At 41.2% G+C, this 20,125-nt stretch overlaps 1 long non-coding RNA gene across 2 annotated transcripts; it reads right to left on the bottom strand.

Moving 5' to 3' along the window:
• LOC111097133 lies at nt 1-19,667 on the bottom strand. 2 transcript variants are annotated; one of them, XR_005363656.1, is made up of 3 exons: nt 19,085-19,667; nt 1,775-1,877; nt 1-446 (listed from the first exon to the last, which is right to left on the bottom strand). It is a non-coding gene; the product is annotated as an uncharacterized LOC111097133 (long non-coding RNA). The 2 variants fall into 2 exon arrangements; XR_005363655.1 differs by lacking the exon at nt 1-446 and having other exon boundaries at nt 633-1,877.
• Nucleotides 19,668-20,125: the final 458 nt, after the last annotated feature.

Here is a 20,125-nt window from a genome sequence, read left to right on the forward strand (position 1 = left end):
AATACCAACCTTGATGTCACACCCTTCACAACATCAGGGATCACTAGGGGGCTTTCTTGGAGGGGTATGCAAGTTTGTGCTAGAGAAAAGAGAGTGAGAACCATGAGGGAGAACCGGACCACCTGCTTTACAGAAAGGAAAAGCATGCTAATGCTTGGGGCAATCTGCTGTATGCAGTGTTGTCCCATCTTCCAACTTGCCATCAATTCTTCAGTAATGTCTACACTACACATGGATGCAATTTAACGAATGAGCTCAGATAGGATACAAACAGGAACAGTTTTATTTTCTTCATTGCACTGCTTCCAGCATGTTCTGATGGGTCACCTTTCTCCACCTTCGGTGATATCCCAGGTAGAAACTGTGACCTTCCAATCTCTTTGGTTTCAATGAATAATCTCCTTCCAGTTTTAATGCCTCATTTTCAGATACTATAAAGTCCTGTCCTGCAAAACAAAACTTGAACCTCATATCTAATTCCAAGCTCTGTCCCTCTGCTTTTTCCTCCCTCAACTACTCTCTCTTCTCTAATCAGGCCTGACCTTGGCTAGGGGAGTTACAGTAGAAATTGAACATGACATTTTCCTCTACTTCTTCCATCTCTTCTCGCTCCTTCAGGGTCAGTGCACGGAAAAAATTAATTAAAGAAAGGAGCAAATTTGTTTTTTTTTTTTTCTTAGATGATCACCAGTTTGTTTCCCCCTTGCCTGACACCAGGTGGCCACTTCCGCATTGCTCCCATTCACATGTTATTTTTTTGTGGGACACATGTGTGGATTCTTCAGAATTACTAGACGAAACACTGTACTGCTAAGTTCCTGGAGAGGATAATGGGCTTTTTGGTTCTCTTTAGCCCATCCTTAATTCCTGCCCCCCATGGTACCTCCCACAGTTGAGTCCCCTTGCCATGCCCTGACTTCTTGAGAAGATTCCTTTTAGATGATTGTCACCGACTACATGTTTGTATTCTACCAAAATACATATGTTGAAACCCTAACCCTCCCATGGAATTATTACCCTTATAAGAAGAGACAAGAGAGAGCTTGCTTCCTGTCTTTGGTCTCAGCCATGTGAAAACATAACAAGAAGATGGCCATTTGTAAGGCAGAGAGATTTATCTTACCAGGACCCTAGCATGGCATGGCTCCCTGATCCCAGACTTCCCAGTCTCTAGAACTGTGAGAAATAAATTTCTTTTAAGCCTCCTAGTCTATGCTATTCTGTTATAGTAGCCCAAACTGACTAAAATAACGGCTCAAGCTCGACCGCCTTCCGCAGCAAAGGAATTGTAGGTCAAACGCTCTTTCCTCCTTTTTCTTCTTGCAGCCAGTGCAGGCTGTACCATTCACCTCCCACCTCCAGAATTCTCCAGGATGTAATTACGCCTTACTCTGTATATTCAGAATGTCCCTAAACTCCAGCCTCAAAGTGTAAAGTTCTGGGGGCAAAACTGGAATGCCATGCTTCAGAGCTCAACCAGCATCCAGCCAAAGAGCTGTCAGCCTCCCTTTCTTGAAGCATCCCACACATACACACCAAAAAACAAAACAAAACAAAACAAAACAAAAAACAAAAAAAAACTCTATGACAGTTTTCTTGGAACTTTATTCATTGGATCTGGAGATGAGAATGCCACATAATTTTGCATGAGGCCCAAATTCCCCATGTTAATATACTATTGGGTGAGGCCCCTTCAAAAGTGTATCTTCACTTTATATAGGATGGTTGGAGGGGGTAGGGATGTATGGTGATAGTAACAGGATTAATAGATTACCTTAGATAGCCATTAATAGCATGTCTGCCAGACCCCTGTCACTCTTTTAAAAGCATGGGGGAAGTTTTCTGCTCTCCTTAAGTTTGGGGCCTTACAGGAAACCCTGAGAAAACAAAAAGTCACACGCACAGCAGATTATTCACACTATTGCATTGGTATGAATGAGTCACTCATTGTCAATATAAAGAGATATGAAGGCTATACATCAAGGTGGGCAGTAGTTGAAAACCAGAGCTGCTGGGGTCAAGGGGCATGCAGAGTAAATATAGTAGATGCACACATAGAAGTAACTTTATAATCCATTTCTAAGCATCCCTGTGTTGAGTGGGCAAAAGTGCCTCAAAGACACATAATGAGGGCAGTTCCAATCAGTCAGCAAATATTAGCAAGAACCATCAGTGTGCTGGGTATGGTAACAAGTACTGGGCAGCCTGGATGGCTCAGTGGTTTAGCACCGCCTTCGGCCCAGGGCGTGATCCTGGAGACCCAGGATCGAGTCCCACGTCGGGCTCCCTCCATGAAGCCTGTTTCTCCCTCTGCCTGTGTCTCTGCCTCTCTCTGCATCTCTCATGAATAAATAAATAAGATCTTAAAAAAAAAAAGTTCTGGTGGTATGGAAGTGAACAGAACCCAAGAGTAGTGGAAGGAAGGCAGGTTTCATTGGCAAAACGTCATTCAGGCACCTAAAGTGTGAACAAAATCCCTATTGCACTCCTTCCTAAATGGATTTGTAATTGCATCCATTGGGAGCAGATTATGATACCAATAAACTACTGTACATGATGAACTGACTTGCTATTCAATTTTCATGGGCAACTGCAGTTTTTCCACTAAACTATGAATAATACCTGTTGGAAGGCCAATCTCCACCCCTCCCCCCCTCCCCACCCCCCAGTATTCACAGGAAGAAGCACAGACAGGGAAGAGGCTCCATTACTCCTTCTGGCTTCCCAGCACCAGTCAGGAGCAAGCTCTGAGCATCATACATCAGTGCTTCTGCACGGTGGCTAATTTCTCAGAGTGTTTTAAGAACTCATGTAAATGGTTATCTCTGAAAATGCATCAAATTGAAGGGGAATGATGAATAATATCCTGGAATTAGGATCCCATTGATTCAATCAGAGAGCATTTCCTTTTGCCCATCTTCAATCATTATGACTCATACTACCCATTTCCAACACACAATGACTACTTTCCATTTGTTTCCACAAGAAAATATTTTGTTTTTCTTATTTAAATTCAATTAGCCAACATATAGTAGCACATCATTAGTTTCAGATGTAGAGTTCAGTAGTTCATCAGTTGTATATAACACCCAGTGCTCATCATGTCCCGTGCCCTCAATGCCCGTCACCCAGTTACCCCATCCCCCCACCCACCATTCCTCCAGCAACCTTCAGTTTGTTTCCTAGAGTTAAGAGTCTCTCATGATTTATCTCCCTCTGTGATTCCTTCCTATTCAGTTTTCCCTCCTTTGCCCTGTGATCCCCCGCACTGTTTCTTATGTGCCACATATGAGTGAAACCATATAATTGTCTTTCTCTGATTGAATTATTTCACTCAGCATAATTCCCTCTAGTTCCATCCATGTCAATGTAAATGGTAAGTATTCATCCTTTCTGATGTCTGAGTAATATTCCCTTGTATATATAGACCACGTCTTCTTTATCCACTTATCTGTTGATGGACTTCTCCGCTCTTTCCATTGTTTGCCTATTGTGGATATTGCTGCTCTAAATATTGGAGTACAAGTGCCCCTTCACTATGGAAGTTCCTCAAGAGGTTGAAAATATTTTGTTTTTGTTTTGTTTTGCTGGGTATGGTTCCCATGTATTAAAATCCTACTAGGTACTGAAAACTTTGTACAGATGATGTCTTATAACAACTGTAAAAAAAACAGGTAATATCTCCATTTAATAGGTGAATAAATGAGGCTCAGGAACATTAAATTATTTGCCTACATGCATACAATTAGCAAGGTAATTCAGGCAGAGAATTTTGAGCTAGGTTTCACAAAACCAGAGTCTAGACTCTTCCCTAATACCGTCTCCTTAAAAGATTAAAGAAAACATCGGAAGTTCTCTAAAAAGCCTCAAGATGGAGAACATAATTATGAATTTTCTCTATCTTAGTGGTGTTATGCCAAAATGAGAATATCCACAGCTCTCAATTCAATTCTGCTACATTTATGAGTTTCCAAAACTAGTGAATCTCAGAGTGAGCCTGTGCATCATCTGGTCCAACAATTCCTTCCTAGACACTCCTCATCTTCTCCCTCAGGTCCTCCAGCTCCTGCTCTTCCAGGGCCGGGATGAGAACTCCCAGACTTCCCAAGAGACACTTCCATTTTTGCACAGCTCTAAGAGAAAACACTTGCTTATTCTGGGCATGAATTTCATTCCTTGTGGCTTCCATCATGGCCCTGCCTTCTGGGGACTCAGAATAGTTGTAATCCATCTTTGACATGACAGCCCATCTCATATTTGAAGGCACCTCTCATATTCCCAAACATCTAAGCCCCCTTTAGCTTTTAGAAATGCAAATAGGACAGGATTTTAAGTCCCTTCTTATTATAGACTCACTTCTGGTCTCCACTGTTACCAGAATCTTGCTCTGAATCTGGCTGATTGCAGAAGCTTCTTGACTGGTCTTCTTGCTTTATTCTTAAACTGCTATCACTGAATAACTCCACTCAGAAACCAGAGTATCTCTTTAAAACGTAAAAATGACCATGTCTCTCTTCCACTCAAAACCCTCTAATCTTTTAATATTGAGAACAAAATCCATGTTCCCCATGCTACCAAGTTAGAAGTTCACTATTGTTCTGAAAGTGTGCTGGGCAGCTGACCTAACACGATAAAACTTCAGCATTTCTGGCAATTTTGCAACTGCTCTGTATTTTATTCACATTTAGATAAATACTTGTGGACTACGAACAGAGAAGATTCAAAGGTAAATTTAGCTTGCATGATCCAAAATGCAAACAGGTTCAAAAGTGAAAAACCTTAAACTCAAGCTTTGATGTTAGGAACGTGTTAGGAACTTTTCAGCCCCATGTAGAGCTCAGCTTTTCTAACATGAACTCTAGCTTTCCATTATTATGAACATCTAAAATGTAGCAAGTTTATTTTTAATTTTCTCATCAAAGAAGGGCATTCCCTAGTCATTCTAAATAAACCCAAAATAATATCACTGCAAATATAAATGCAGTATGTTTTGGAGCACCTAGGTGGCTCAGTCTGTTGAACATCCAACTCCTGATTTCAGCCCAGATCACAGTCTCAGGGCTGGGAGACAGAGCTCTGCCATCAGGCTCCATGATCACTAGGGGATCTGCTTGAGATTCTTTTCTCCCTCTCCTTCTGCCCCTCCCTCACTCGCGCTCACTCTCCTGCTCTCAAATAAATTTTATAAGTAAATAAACAAATAAATGCAGTGTTTTATTCTACAGCATCTAAACGAGGAGTAACCAATTGGCCCTGAAATAACATATAGGATTCCACGTATATGTGTGCGTGTGTGTGAGGGGGAGAGAGAGAGAGAACACAACACACATAATGAACACTGCCCTCCGCCATCCTAGCACTTCACTCTTGGATTGTAGTAGTGTGTTTGTCCTCCTACTAGACCGTGGATTCTCTGAGGGCAGAATTCACTTCTACCTTATTGCCCTGGGTTCTACCCCCAGTCCAGGATGGTGTCTAGAACCCACGTGGTATTCAGTAAATATTGGTTTTAAAACATCACACATTAATGCAAGGGCATTAATTCCTTTTTAGGGAAACTCTGCATGAATCCCTGGAGCCAAACGGGAAGACCAGATATGTTCACCGCACATCCATTCATTCTCCCACTGCAATTATTTCCTAAGCTTTTACTGAGAGCTTATAATGTGCTTAGCGCAGGGAGTCAGCACAAGCAGGACTGCCTGCCTTCATGGGGTCTTCAGCTCAGTGTCAGAGACATACATTAAATCGATAATCAATATCACAGCTATTACAAACTGTGATAAATGAAATGCATACGAGAGACCTAATTTAATAACAAGGCCTTAGAATGGTATCTTGGGGAGAGGGATAGATAGTAGTTAAACAGGAAGGACACTGCCAGGTTCAGCACCTAAGGTTTCTGTGCTTCCCAAATCGTAGGCTTCCTGGGAGACTTCCCAGGGTATATGTACCTGCTGTGGTACCTTGTCTCCAAAGATGGCACCATTAATTCCTTCCTTCTTTGGAGCCACATGCCACTCCATTCTACTGAATCTGAGTTGGTCTTTAACTGCTTTAACTAATAGAATATGGCAGAGTGATGCTATGCTGGGGCTGCCTCCTTTTTCTTGAAGTCCTGAGCGGCCATGTAGGAAATCCAGATTGCTCAGCCGGGGAGGGAGGTATCAGACCTGCAAGTGAGGAAGATATTCTGGAAACACAGCCCATTTGAGCCTTCTGATGACTCCAGCCCTAGCAACAATTTAATGGCAGCTGCATGAGAGATGCCAAGCAAGAACTGCCAAGCTGAGCCTTGTCAATGAACAGAACCATGGCAGATAATAATAAATTACTTAGAGCCAGTAAGTTTCAGAGTGGTTGATGACACAGTGGTGGATAATGACAATGCCTTCCAATGACATATTAAGACTCATCTGGGGGCTTGGTCGAGGAGACCCCGTTTGTATCAGCTGACAGTGCCTCCTGAGAATACCTATTCAAATATCTTTACTTGGGAGAGCAGGAGAGAAGAGTTGTTCCTCCCACTGGATCCAACTCTTACCTGCCCACATGCCAAGCTTTCCTCTGCTCTGGCTGGAGAGGAGTGGCCCAGAATATCTGTGACAAGACCTGACAATATCCCTGACCTTTGTCCTCAGTCTCTATGAGAAAGTCTCCCAGTTGCTCCCAGTTAGCACACTCCCATTGTTTCCAAATCCTTCATAAAAGTCTAGCTCTGAGGGAAGCAAACATGGTGTTTCTCTTTTCACGATGGGTGATTTCCTTGTCGATGTCATCTCTTGCTTTTCAGGATCAGTGTCTGCTGGAGAAGACCCACTTTCTGTTGTTATCACGTCCTTCAGATGATTGGAGGGTGGGGAGTGAGGAAAAGGAGAAGAGGAATCATGCCTTGAAATTGGTAAGAGTGTTTTTGTTTGCACATCTTGCATTATTAATATTCCTGTTTAGCATAATTAGCTACCTTCTCCAGCTTACAACCTGCAGTGTTTATGCTTCTTTTTGATAGCTCACCCATTAGCAAAGCAGTCCAGTTCCCTGAAGGCTGAGTGCAGGTGGTTCTGAACGATGCAGGATGCCAGTTGCTCAGAAAAGCAGGCGACATGAGCTTTAATTGATGCTAAAAATATATTCGCTAGAAGAATCAGACTCGTTCTGTCTGTCTGCTTTGGATAAAAGCATCTATGGATTCAGCAGTCTTAAGAAAGGCCCAGCAGAACAAAGGAGAGGTGAACAAATGGGAACAAAGGAATTTTATTAACAGGGAAAGAAAGATAGCTAATATGGGACAATATTACTTCTCTTTATTCAAATAATTGGCAGTCTATTTTACTTACACAATGACTATTGCTTCAGAATATGATTTCAGACTTAACAAGGCAGTGATATTTAAGTTCCATCATGCCTTGCTGTCCAACTTTGGGCAGCCTGAGGAAAAAATAATCCAACATTCTTTATGGAATCATGGGCTGTTAGCTGGAGAAGAGCTCAGAGACAGAATTAAGTGATATATATGACATATACATCATTTGTATTATGTTGTTACACGTGTATTTCAGTGGCCCAACTTAATATTTTTCCATCAGCTGCTAACTCACTGCTCAAAGAGTTATCCATGAAAGAAAAAAAATCGTTCACTTTGACTTACTAGAAATGAGTCAAGATTGAAATAGTATATACATATGGGGATGTATGAAAGTGATTCTCCCCAATTTGCTAAGCAGAGCACTGCCCTAGCATCCAGCAGGACCTAAAAATCCAGGTCAAATAATGCTCTCAGCAAATATTAACATAGTGCTTATGATACGCTGGACACTGTTCTCAATGTTAGCTATATTTATGTAATCCTTCAAAATCCCTGTCAGGTCATTATGATCATTTCCATTTGATACCTAAGGAAACTGAGACAGAAGTTACAGAAGTTGGGGCACCTGAGTGGCTCAGTTGGTCAAGTGTCCAACTCTTGATTTCGGCTCAGGTCACAATCCCAGGGTCATGAGATCAAGCCCTGCACCAGGCTCTGTACTGAGTGTGGAGCCTGCTTAAGATTCTCTCTCTCCCTCTCCCTCTGCTCCTCTTCTCTCTCTCTCTCTCTCTCTCTCTCAAAAAAAAATAATAATAATAAGGCACAGAAGTCACATATGATCACACTGTTAGCAACCAGAGTCAAGGTTTGGACCCAGACAATCTGGGGCACAAGTCTGTGTGCTTCATCAGTGCACTACACTGCGTCTCAGTTCAAATTTGAATGTTTCTGTATTTACCAGTTATCAGGTCTATATCACCCTAAGACAAGTAATTACCTCATTTTTAGTGTGCAGAGTACTTTCACATGCATTCTTCCATGTGATCTTTGCATCAGATTTGAGAAGTAAGCATGGCACCAACTATTAACTTACAGATGAAGGAACTCAGAAGCCATTCTAACTCCTTCATGTTTCTGATAAGAAAAGTAAGCTGAATATGTACAAAGAATGTTTATAAATAAAATTGAAGTAATGCAAATAACTTGACAGAAAAACGAATAAAGACGTGTGGAGTATTTCATAGAAGAGTAAACACATAAAAAAAAGAAGAGTAAACACATGACTAGTGACCATATAAATGACATTAAACTTTATTAGCATGGAGAGAAATGCAAATCAAGGACAGAATGAGGCACCCATTTCCATGCCTTTCGTGGACAAAAATGTAAAAAATCCATCTATGACAAGTATTGGGGTTGAATAGAGCCATGAGATCTATCAAACACTGCTGATGGAAATATGAGTTTGGAAAAGCTGACATTAGCTACTAAAGTTGAACAGTCATGTCTCATGACCCAGAAATTCTACTGCTACATATATTCTCAAAATATAGTCTTACATATCTATAAAAATGTTGTGCCCAAGATTGCGAATCCGAGAAAACCACCAAGGAGCCAACACCAATGCAAGTACATGAGGGTTTATTAATAAGCTCGAGTTTGGGTCCAAGTATACCCAACACAGCGGAGCAGGGACTTGGACCCCGAGGGGGGTTACAGCTGGGTTTTTATGGGCTGGTCTAGGGGGTTTTCAGAAGGCATGGAGGAATTTCTTAAGCTCTGTGTTCATTCCAATACAGGACTTTCTGTCTCTGTCAAGGACGTTTTGAGCTCTGCTTTTATTCTAATATGGGACTCTCTGTCAAGGGTGTTCTGTGGTTTTTCCTATAAAGTTCAGCTCTTATTCACAGGGGCCTGAGATGGCTATACTTGTGCTAACACTAAACTTGAGGTGGAATGGCCTTAATTTTCTCAGCCTCCATAAAAAATGTTCACACCAGCCTTGTTTGCAGTAGCAAAGAATCTAAAATTAAGCCAAATGCCTGTTAATGTGAGAGCAAATGAGTATATTATGAAAAAAAAAATTCATTTCATGGAATATTATGTAGCAGTTAAAAGTGAAGGGATTATAAAAACACATACCAACATGAATGAATCTTAGTAACATAATAGTAAGCAACAAATAAAGCAAGTCTCGGAAAGTAAATAAATCTACAGAAAAAGGGAAGCAACAGAATGACAGATTTTGGAGGGAGAGAGCCAGGTGCATGGGATATTGGAAGGATTCCATCTAGGCAGTGTGGTAGGCAGAATTCTAAAATGACTCCCAGTGATCCCCAGCATTACATAATCCCCTCCCCTTAAGTGTGAGTGGGACCTACAACTTGCTTCTAACCAACACAACACGGCAAAAGGTGACAGGCTGTCACAACTGTGATCAGGTTATGTTACATGGCAAAGATGAAGGGGTTTTGAAGATATAATTAAAATCCCTAACAGTTGACTTTAAGTAATCAAAAGGGATATTACCCTGGTGGGCCTGACCTAATCAAGTGAGTCCTTTAAGAGGATTTAGGGTCAGAGGCTCAAAGCAGCAGACAATCTTTCTCTCCTTTGCTAGGTTTGGAGAAACAAGCTTCCATGAATTTCATAGCCTCGAGGAAATTGATTTTTTCCCTTGTCAAGCTTCCAGGTGAGATCCCAGCTTGTCCATGATCTAAGACTTATAAGACCTAGAGCAGAAGAATCAGCTAAGTTATACCCATATTCCTGCCCCACACAATCGTGACATAAAATATAGATGTTGTTTTAAACTGCTAAGTTTGTGGTAATTATTAATGCAGCAGTAGAAAACTAAGGTAGATATAAAGATTATTGTCAAAAATCTTAGCTTTTGTTTTAAAAAGTAGTCCACCAGTAGTGACTAAATTACTAGTAAGTAATTAAAATTCATTCTGTCTTCTTTTGATAAGATGTAGGGGAAAAAAGCAAAAGTTAAATATTCCATTTATGTCATTGGCTTCATTTGTAGGATATAAAGCACAAGACTAACAAAGCTAATGAGGACAGCATGTCCAAATTCCCTGCTGGGCATATCTCCAGCTCTAAGAAACTGAATGCAGAACTGTGTGGCAGAGAGTCCTTGAAGGCGGTGGCATAGCCTGCAGCACTCTTGGTGACCTGGAAAGGGGGGCACCGGACAGACCATCCAAAGACAGTCACTGATGTGAACACCTTACCTACCTGGACATTCAGTGATGGAGGGTAACTGGCTGATCCCATCAACCCTTTTAATGGAGACCATACTGCTCCTGGATGATAGAGTAGGTAGACATGTGTGCAGAGAAAGAAGGCAAAAGGCGGAAGTCACAGGCAGTAGAGGGCTTGTATAAGAAGCTATCATGTGGCAGAAAGAAATTGAGTCAGAACAGCTAGTAGCTGAGTGCAGGAGTAGGGCTGAAGAATGAGAAGTAGTGATGGAGAGCAACTGAGTCATGGACCTGTCCTGCCAAAGGGATAACCAGACAAGGCATCTCAGGTGACCCCAGGGATATTCTTTATTTTCCAGACCTCCCCACTTATCCTAAAAACAAACATCACTTAAACTTGAGATAACATAAGAGTGTCTTTGTTCCTGTCTCTCAAAAGAAAGCTCCTAGTGTAGTGGTGAGGGGCATGAGCTCTAGAGCTAGACTGCTCTAGAGCTGGGTCGGCTTCCAAGCTCCATGGCTTCCAAACAATGTGACCTGAAGCAAGTTAGCTAACCTCTCTGTGCCTCTGTTTCTATATCTGTAAAGTAGGGATATTATTAATAGGTACCTCATAGGATTGCTATGAGGATTAAATAAATTAATGGTTGAAAGTGCTTAGAGTACTTGACACCTGGCAAGCAGTGTTTGTTTGTTGAATGAATAAACTTGTCAAGGAGAGGGGAGATCTCTCCTTCCCTACTCCCTAACATGCCCTCCCATGTGGAGGGACATCAATTGGTGTAACACTCTGGGCTGTTCCCTACCCCTTAATCACCCATTTTCCTGGCTTAGCGCCCAAGGAGATGGAATGACTTATCCAATTGGAGAGTATATCAGTAAGAATTGGGCTCAGCCTTAAGTGACAGGAAATTCAAAATAATGGCTTAAACAAGATAAAGGTCATCTCTCTCCCATACATAAAGTATGAGATAAATAGTAGTCCAGAGCTCCTATTATGTCTCCAGGGCACTCCCCACCAAGCTCCTTCTAGTTTGCATGCTTTCCTTCAAATTCAGTTTCCATTTCCTGGTCCAAATGGACACTCCCATTACATAATCTTGGCAGAAGGGATGAGGAAAACTGGGAGAGAGAAGCTCAGATAATCACTATTCCTAGAAATTAGCACACTTCCTCTTACCCCATTTCTCACCCCCTTGAACCAGGTGACAGGTCACACCCAGCTGCAAGGGATATTGGGGAATGTAGTCTTTATTCTGAGGAGCCACTCTGCCCCCCTGAAAAGTGGGGGTTGTATCACTATAGAGGAAGGGAAGAAGAGATTCAGCTGATAATTATGGCAGTCTCTGCCATAGTGAGATTGTAAGGAACAACTGAGGATGCTTAATTTACACACTTGCCAGGAAAAGGCCATCCTAATCTAGTAGGGCTGAGTCTGTATCTGCCTGATTCTGGGGATTAGTATTAGATGATTGCCTTGGCCACCAGTAGAACCCGTTTTCTCCAATATCATCTTGGATGCCACAAAGGTGACGTACTTATCTCCACCTGGTAAACGAGTTCATCTTGTTTTCATTGTTTCAGAACCCAGGTGGGGAACTGGGGAGATTGTATTACAGACCTTTTCAAAATTCCTGATATAAGGCAAGAAGAGACACACAGAAAAACTGTCAACACACAGAGGAGTTGTATAGAATTCCCTACACTGTGGACTCATGTCACAGAGAGAATCCGGGGTATATTTGTAGCTACATTTCAATTGCAATACTCCCGGATCCAAATTTATTTGGTGGTTAAATATATCTGGATGTACTCTTTTAAGAAGCTCCAGTGAAAGCAATGCCAAGTCACATCCTCCATTCTGGGAAGATTTGATAACTGAGTGGGATCGAGGACTTTACTTTGATGTTAATCCTTTGGCAGAGCTGGCTTTTTTGGATCTGAACTATTCTCTACCATGGACTGTTTTAACATTTAGAAAATGTCCATTTTTAGCAAAATCACAGCAGTGTGAATGTAGCATATTGGTGTGGAGGAGGGTTAAATTTCAACTTGTTATACTAGAAAAGTAAGAAAATCACTGACTTTTAGATCTGGAAAGAAATTTAGAGATCATTGAGCCAACCCCTCTTATTATGGATGAGAAAACCAAAGCCCAGAGAGGGGAAGTAGCATATCCCTGGTCACTCACACTAATCAATTACGGAATTACACAGGAGTCCAGTAGCTGCCAGTCCAACATACTTTCCAGCATATCATACCACACAAAATCCTACTCTATTTTCTTCCACCCTCCACTTTCCCTACAGTCAATAAAATTAAGAAAGAAATGAAGTGGGTTGCTCAAATTCTCTGTGCTTCACTTTTCCATCTATAAAATGAACATAATAATGTCAACCTCACAAGACTATTTATAAAGATTAGATAAGTATGCTGATATTCTAACATGAAGGTAAGTATACCTCAAACAGAGTAAGAACTTGATAGTAGCTTTTATTAAAAGAAGACTTCATATAGAAGGTTAAAAGTGCTAAGCAAGGACTGAGGTTATCATTCAATCAAGAGTAAACAAGCAGTTATTGAACTGCTTTGTAGTGAGCATTGTGCTGGGCTCTGAGGATATAAGGTGAATCTGATAATATTCAAAGGATAAAAGAGGTGATAGGTGACTACATACTATATTAAGGGCAACAATTGAACAGTACAATTTGAGGTGTAAGGCGGTACCAATTAATTTTCTTGGTTTAAGGGTGTGAAATGGGAGGTTAATAAAGACTCCCTCATTGAAGTGACCCTCTGAGAATGGTTTCCAAAGTCAACTAGAAATTTGTCAGGTAGAAGAAGAAATCCCTAAAAGAAGAAATCGCATGTGCAAAGGCCCTAAAGCATGGAACACCATGTTATTCATGGAAAAAATAACAGTGTTCAGAGTTGTTAGAGAATAAGTGCCAAGATAAAAGGAATAGAAGATAAGGTGGCCAGGAACCAGCACATGAAAACTATTCAGTCCATGTTGGGAGCTAAGAGTTTGTCTACAGACAGTAAGGAGCTTTTTGAATATTTTTGAAGAGAGAAAGGTATGGCCAGACTGCCTTTGGTTTAAGTGAGGGAGGAAGCAGGGAAGCCAGATAGGAGATGAGGTCAATACTACAAGGTGTCCACCCATGTCCATTTTCCCTTCTTATATAAAGATTGAAATTTTTACCTGGACATAAGGCTGCCCAGAATGAACTTTACATTTCCCAGCCATCTCCTTACAGTGAGGGGAGGCCAGGTGGCTAATCTTGCCTAATGGGATGTGAGTGTAACTTACATGTGAAAACTCTGGGTCCTACCTCAAAGGAAAGGGATCTACCCTTTCTACAGCTGAGATGTCTACCATTTTTAAATTTTAAAAAATTTTAATTTCAGTGCAGTTGATATGCAGTTCTACATTAGTTTCACGTGTACAACGTGGTGACCCAACACTTCGAAACATTACCCAGCACTTATTGTGATAAGTGTACTATTCATCCCCATAACCTATTTCACTCATGCCCCACCCACCTTCCCCCTGGTGACCATCTGTTTGTTCTCCAGAGTTAAGAGGTTTTTTTTTAGTTTCTCTCTCTTCTCTCTTTTTTCCTTTGTTCTTTTGTTTTGTTTCTTAAATTCCATATATGAGTGAAAACATATGGTATTTGTCTTTCTCTGACTGGCTTATCTTGCTTAGCCCTATACTCTTTAGATCTATCCATGTTGTTGCAAATGGCAAGACTTCTCTTTTTATAAGGCTGAATAATATTCCAATCTTTCTCTCTCTCTCTCTCTCTCTCTCTCTCTCTCACACACACACACACACACACACACACATCTTCTTTATCCATTCATCTATTGATAAGATATCCACTGTTTAAAAAAAAAACAACTTTACTGGTAATGGACAACTTTAAAAAAATCCTTTGTTCCTTACACAAATTCCTTATGCAAATTTAGTAAAATGAATTAGAATGGATGCACACGTGAACAGAAAATTAGGATCTTTTCCAGCACACTTCTACATCTTTAGAAGTAATATAATTTCTCCTCTGTTCTCTTTGTTTGATGACTTCACCATTCACCTAGCTTTCAAGCAAAGGTACGTGGGGGGCACAGTTGACACCTTTCTCTTATCTCCTACTTCCTGTGAATGAGTCCAACACCTCTTCTCAAATCTGTTGTCTCTATTCCATTCCTTCTGCCCCTGCCTCGGGTCATCTTTCATCTAGGCAGAAAGTCACAATGGCTTCAAACAAGATAGAACTGTTTTTCTCTGCCATATAATGACCTGGGCTGGGATGGGGCCTTTTCCTCTGCAGGGGCTCTGATATCTTCCATTTTGTTGCACTACCGTCTTTAAATGCAATTGTCATCTGCACAGCTCAAGATAGCTCATCATCAAGCCTGAATTCAGGAAGAAAGTAGGGTGAAATGGGAAATGCGAGGGTAGATCTCTTTCCTTTGAGGCAGGACCCAGAGTTTTCACATGTAAGTTACACTCACATCCTATTGGGCAAGATTAGCCACCTGGCCTCCCCTCACTGTAAGGAGATGGCTGGGAAATGTAAAGTTCATTCTGGGCAGCCTTATGTTCAGGTAAAAATTTCAATCTTCCTACAAGAAAGGAAAATGGATATGGGTGGACACCTTGTAGTATTGACCTCATCTCCTATCTGGCTTCCCTGCTTCCTCCCTCACCAGCTTGCCTCTTTTCCTCTACTTAAACCAAAGGCAGTCTGGCCATACCTTTCTCTCTTCAAAAATATTCAACAAGCTCCTTACTGTCTGTAGACAAACTCTTAGCTCCCAACATGGACTGAACAGTCTGCATGTGCTGGTTCCTGGCCACCTTATCTTCTATTCTTTTCATCTTGACACTTATTCTCTAACAACTCTGAACACTGTTATTTTTTCCAATAACATGGTGCTTCATGTTTCATGCTTTAGGGCCTTTGCACATGCAATTGCTGTAAAACACAGAATTCTCCAGACTATGCACAAGAGTGGTAGACCTTTCATTGCTTGAGCTATTGACAGATTATCTATTGGAGCATCTGGGTGACTCAGTTGGTTAAGCATCCCACCTTTGGTTTTGGCTCAGGTCACGATTTTAAGGGTTGTGAGAATGAGCCTGTGTCCAGCTCCTTGCTCAGTGCAGAGTCTGCTTAAGTTTCTCTCTCCTTCTCCCTTTGCCCCTCCCCCTGCTCGCTTGCGCTCTCTCTCCTCTCTCTCCCTCTCTCTCTCTCTCTCTCAAATAAATAAATATTATTTTAAAAAGATTATCTATTACCTGGCTTGGTGTTGTTTCAGGTTTGTACCGATAGTTGCCTGGAAAAGCAAAGTGTGTGAGGCACACTTTATGCTTAAGATTTCATAAAAGCTCACGTGTTTGCAACTGAGGTGGTGTGAGTAAGAGAATGTCCCTGAAGTGAGAATAATTCCACACAGACCCTCATTTGGTTGTGCCATAATCATCAGGATCCTGATTTAAATTGTTAGGACAAAAAAATATATGTGTGTGTGTGTGTGTGTGTGTGCACATTCCATACATTTAAAAACAAAGCCCTGTTTAATCTCTGCAAATTCTCACAGCATACTTTCTTTTTTTGCACTATTTATCCTCCTACACAAGCAGTTTAAATAATCACTCCACATGATATTCCAGACTTCCTGGGTAGAATAGCTTTTCTTATATTGATTAAAAATTCAAAGTCTATCTATAAATCAGGAAAGCCACTTAACATTCATGTTAACATCCATAAGTGTTAGGCTGCCTCAAACATGCCCTAAAAAAAGATTTCTTAAGCATGAAATATACAGGAAGGAAGATCAATAAACTTATTAATTCCATATGTCTTAATGGCTCATTGGAATCATGCTCATTCCTCTGATCTGTCCCCCTCAGAGTGCTCCGTTACCAGTTAAATGAAGGGGTTTCTCAGCTTAGTCAAAGGGAAAGCATCAGTTTAACTAACTTGTATTTGGTGTGGTTCACCAGGTTATTTCCTGAACACTTACTATGTGCAAGATCTTAGGCCTACGGGGATGCAGACATAAATAAGGTACAGCAGTACTCTGATACAGAGTCAAGCAGAGAGCTCAGGGGACCTAAGAAAGAGATGAATTCCTTAAGGTTGGGATCCAAAAATACTTCCTAAAGATTTCTACATTTGGCCTGTAGAAAAAAGGAAGGGCTGGACACTGGACCTACCAAAGAGGTAGATCTGATGTTCCAGGCAGAAGGAACCAGTTTCTGCAGGTGTTGGAAGAAGAATGCAAGAGCCCCATGGAAGTGGGCTGGAGATACGTTTATGGTCTGATGTGTCCTCCCAACATTCATATGTTGAAGTCCTAACCCCCAATACCTCAGGATGTGACAGTATCAGAAGATAGGGCCTTTATAAAAGTAACTAAGTCAAATGAGGTCATTAGGGTGGGCCCCAATCCTACACAACTGGTTTTCTTATAAAAAGAGGAGGTTAGGGGTACCTGGGTGGCTCAGTCAGTTGAGTGTCCAACTCTTGGTTTCAACTCAGGTTGTAATCTCAGGGTGGTGAGTTCAAGCTGAACATGGAGCCTGCTTAAGATTCTCTCTCTCTCTCTCTCTCTCTCTCTCCCTGCCCCTCCCCACTACTCCCACCCCTGGCTTGTGCATGCACATTCTCTCTCAAAAAAAGAGAGAGAGAGAGAGAGAAAAAGAGAGAGAGAGAGATTATGACACAGACACACAGAGAGAAATCACGAGAGGACACTGGGAAAAGGTGGCCACTTGCAAGCCAAGGAGAGAGTTCTCAAAAGAAACAATCCTGTGACTGTGACACCTTGATCTTGGACTTTCAGCATCCAGGACTGTGAGTGAAACCAAATTTCTGTTGTTTAAGCCACTCAGTCTGTGATTCTTGTTATGGTAGCCCTAGTAAACTAATACAAGGTGTAACTCATCAAAGTTTGTAAAAGATCATCAAATGCATCGCCCTTAACTCTCACATTAACCTTGTGAGGTACATACTATTGTGCACACTTAATAAAACTGAGGCTCATGGAGGAAAAGTAACTTGTCCAAAGTCATACATCTATAAGTAGCAGAAAGAAATATAGAGAACTGGAGTCACATTGCACATATTTTTACCCATTTATTTTTTTACTCAGTGGTATTATGCTGAACATCTCCTGTATCACTGAAAATCTGAACTGGTCCATTTAAATTTCCCTATCTCAACTCTGCATAAGCTGCCTGAGAGATCTATATCAGACAAAAAGATCATGAAAACTAAAACTGGTTGGAAATTAGTGATCACCCGTGAACACCAAACACCATCATTTGATGAGAACATGAGTCCTGGAAAGGCAGTCCTGGCCTATGAGAATACTCTGGACCTCAGGAACTACAAGAGAACAAAGGGAATGGTAATGACCATGCTCAACGCACAGTCTAGTAAAGGAAAGAAAGAATATTAAATGGTTCACGGCAATACTCAGGAAGCATTGGCAATGGTTTCTACAATTTAGGAGATAAAAATTGGGAATTCTATCCTTGATTCTTATGTAGAGATTATCCAATTCATTCTTTACAACCATTTTCAGAATGGTCTGGGCCATCTTTTCAAGATCATAAGTCAACATCCAGTGAAACCATGCAAGAACCAGTATCCTCCAAGGAGAAAGACAAGAAACCATTCATTACCTTCTGGAAGCTTACTAGCTGGTTAGGTATAACATAACAAAATCTTTTTTAAAAAAATTAAAAAGCAGGACACCTGGGTGGCTCAGTCAGTTAAGCATCTGCCTTTGGCTCTGGTCATGATCCCCAGGGTCATGGGATCCAGTCCCACATCGGGCTCCCTGCTCCCTTTCCCTCTGCCCCTTTCCCCTGCTCATGCTCTCTCTCTCTCTCTCATTCTGTCTCCTTCTCTCAAATAAATAAAGTCTTTTTTTAAAAATTAGAAAGGAAAAATACAGGTATACATTTTAAGCAACCTTCAAGTTATTTTTTTAAACAGTCTAGTAAGAGTCAATGTGAAAATCCTTTGTAAGTTTGATGCACTGTAACAGGTTCATCAAAGAACAAATACTGAGTTTTTTCTTCAGGTCAGGCACTGTTTCGTGATTATGTATAACAAAAGGATGCAAATGAGCACGGTGGAGTTCAAACTGAGTTAGTAGTCCGCTGGGAGACCCATAATAAAGGAGCAATCCCAAAGGGTTGAGGGATGCTCCCCCAACACTACTGCAAACATTTTGGATACTCTCATGGCTCGGGAGCATCTTGGACATAGCACAGTTTTAAATTCAGGCCTGGCACTAAATCCCAACTCCACCGTCTCTAGTTATTTGACTCCCTTGAGTCACAAAAAGCTCACTGGTACTGGTAACAGTATACCTTGAAGAGTTCCTAAAAGACTCCAAGATAGTATGCGTAAGATATCTGGACCATATTCAGGGCACTACAAATGGAAATTTTTATTATTCTTATGATCTATATTAGTTTCCTAGGGCTGACATTACCAAGTACTAAAAGTCGGGTAGCTTAAAACAACAGTAATTTTTTTACCATTCTGGAGGTTCGTGAGTCCAAGCAGATTCCTTCTAAGGGCTATGATGGAGAATCTGTTGCGTACTGGTCCTAGCTTCTGGTGATATCCAGCAATCCTTGGCATTCCTTGGCTTGTATAGGCATCACTCTGGTCTCTGCCTCCATCTTCACCTGGACTTCTACCTGTGTCTCTGTGTCTCTACATGGTCATGTGCCCTCTGTGTCTCTCTTCTCTTCCTATAAGAACACCATTCATATTGCATTAAGGGCCCATCTATGGTCTCATCTTAACTAATTAAACCTGCAACAAACAAACCTATTTCCAAATAAGGTCATATTGTGAGATGCTGGGAATTAGCAGTTGAACGTAACTTTTTTTTGGGGGGTGGGGGGTTGAATTCAGCTTCCCATCCTACTTTATCACAGAGCAGCCAAGTGACACTGAATGAGGCACCGCCTCTGATCCTTAGTATCTTCATGTATAAATAAAGATGATAATAATAATATCGACCTTATAAATTGCCCTGAGAATTAAGACAGACTATAAGTGAGATGGCTCTGGGAACTATGGAGCATTATATAATTTTTTTATAAATTTATTTTTTATTGGTGTTCAGTTTGCCAACATACAGAATAACACCCAGTGCTCATCCCGCCAAGTGCCCACCTCAGTGCCCGTCACCCAGTCACCCCCACCCCCCGCCCACCTCCCTTTCTACCACCCCTAGTTCGTTTCCCAGAGTTAGGAGTCTCTCATGTTGTGTCTCGCTTTCTGATATTTCCCACTCATTTCTTCTCCTTTCCCCTTTATTCCCTTTCACTATTTTTTGTATTCCCCAAATGAATGAGACCATATAATGTTTGTCCTTCTCCGATTGACTTACTTCACTTAGCATAATACCCTCCAGTTCCAACCACGTCGAAGCAAATGGTGGGTATTTGTCGTTTCTAATGGCTGAGGAATATTCCATTTTATACATAGATCACAGCTTCTTTATCCATTCATCTTTCAATGGACACCAAGGCTCCTTCCACAGTTTGGCTATTGTGGACATTGCT

The sequence above is a fragment of the Canis lupus genome, chromosome 8 (genome assembly GCF_011100685.1).
Source record: "Canis lupus familiaris isolate Mischka breed German Shepherd chromosome 8, alternate assembly UU_Cfam_GSD_1.0, whole genome shotgun sequence".
NCBI lineage: Eukaryota > Metazoa > Chordata > Mammalia > Carnivora > Canidae > Canis > Canis lupus.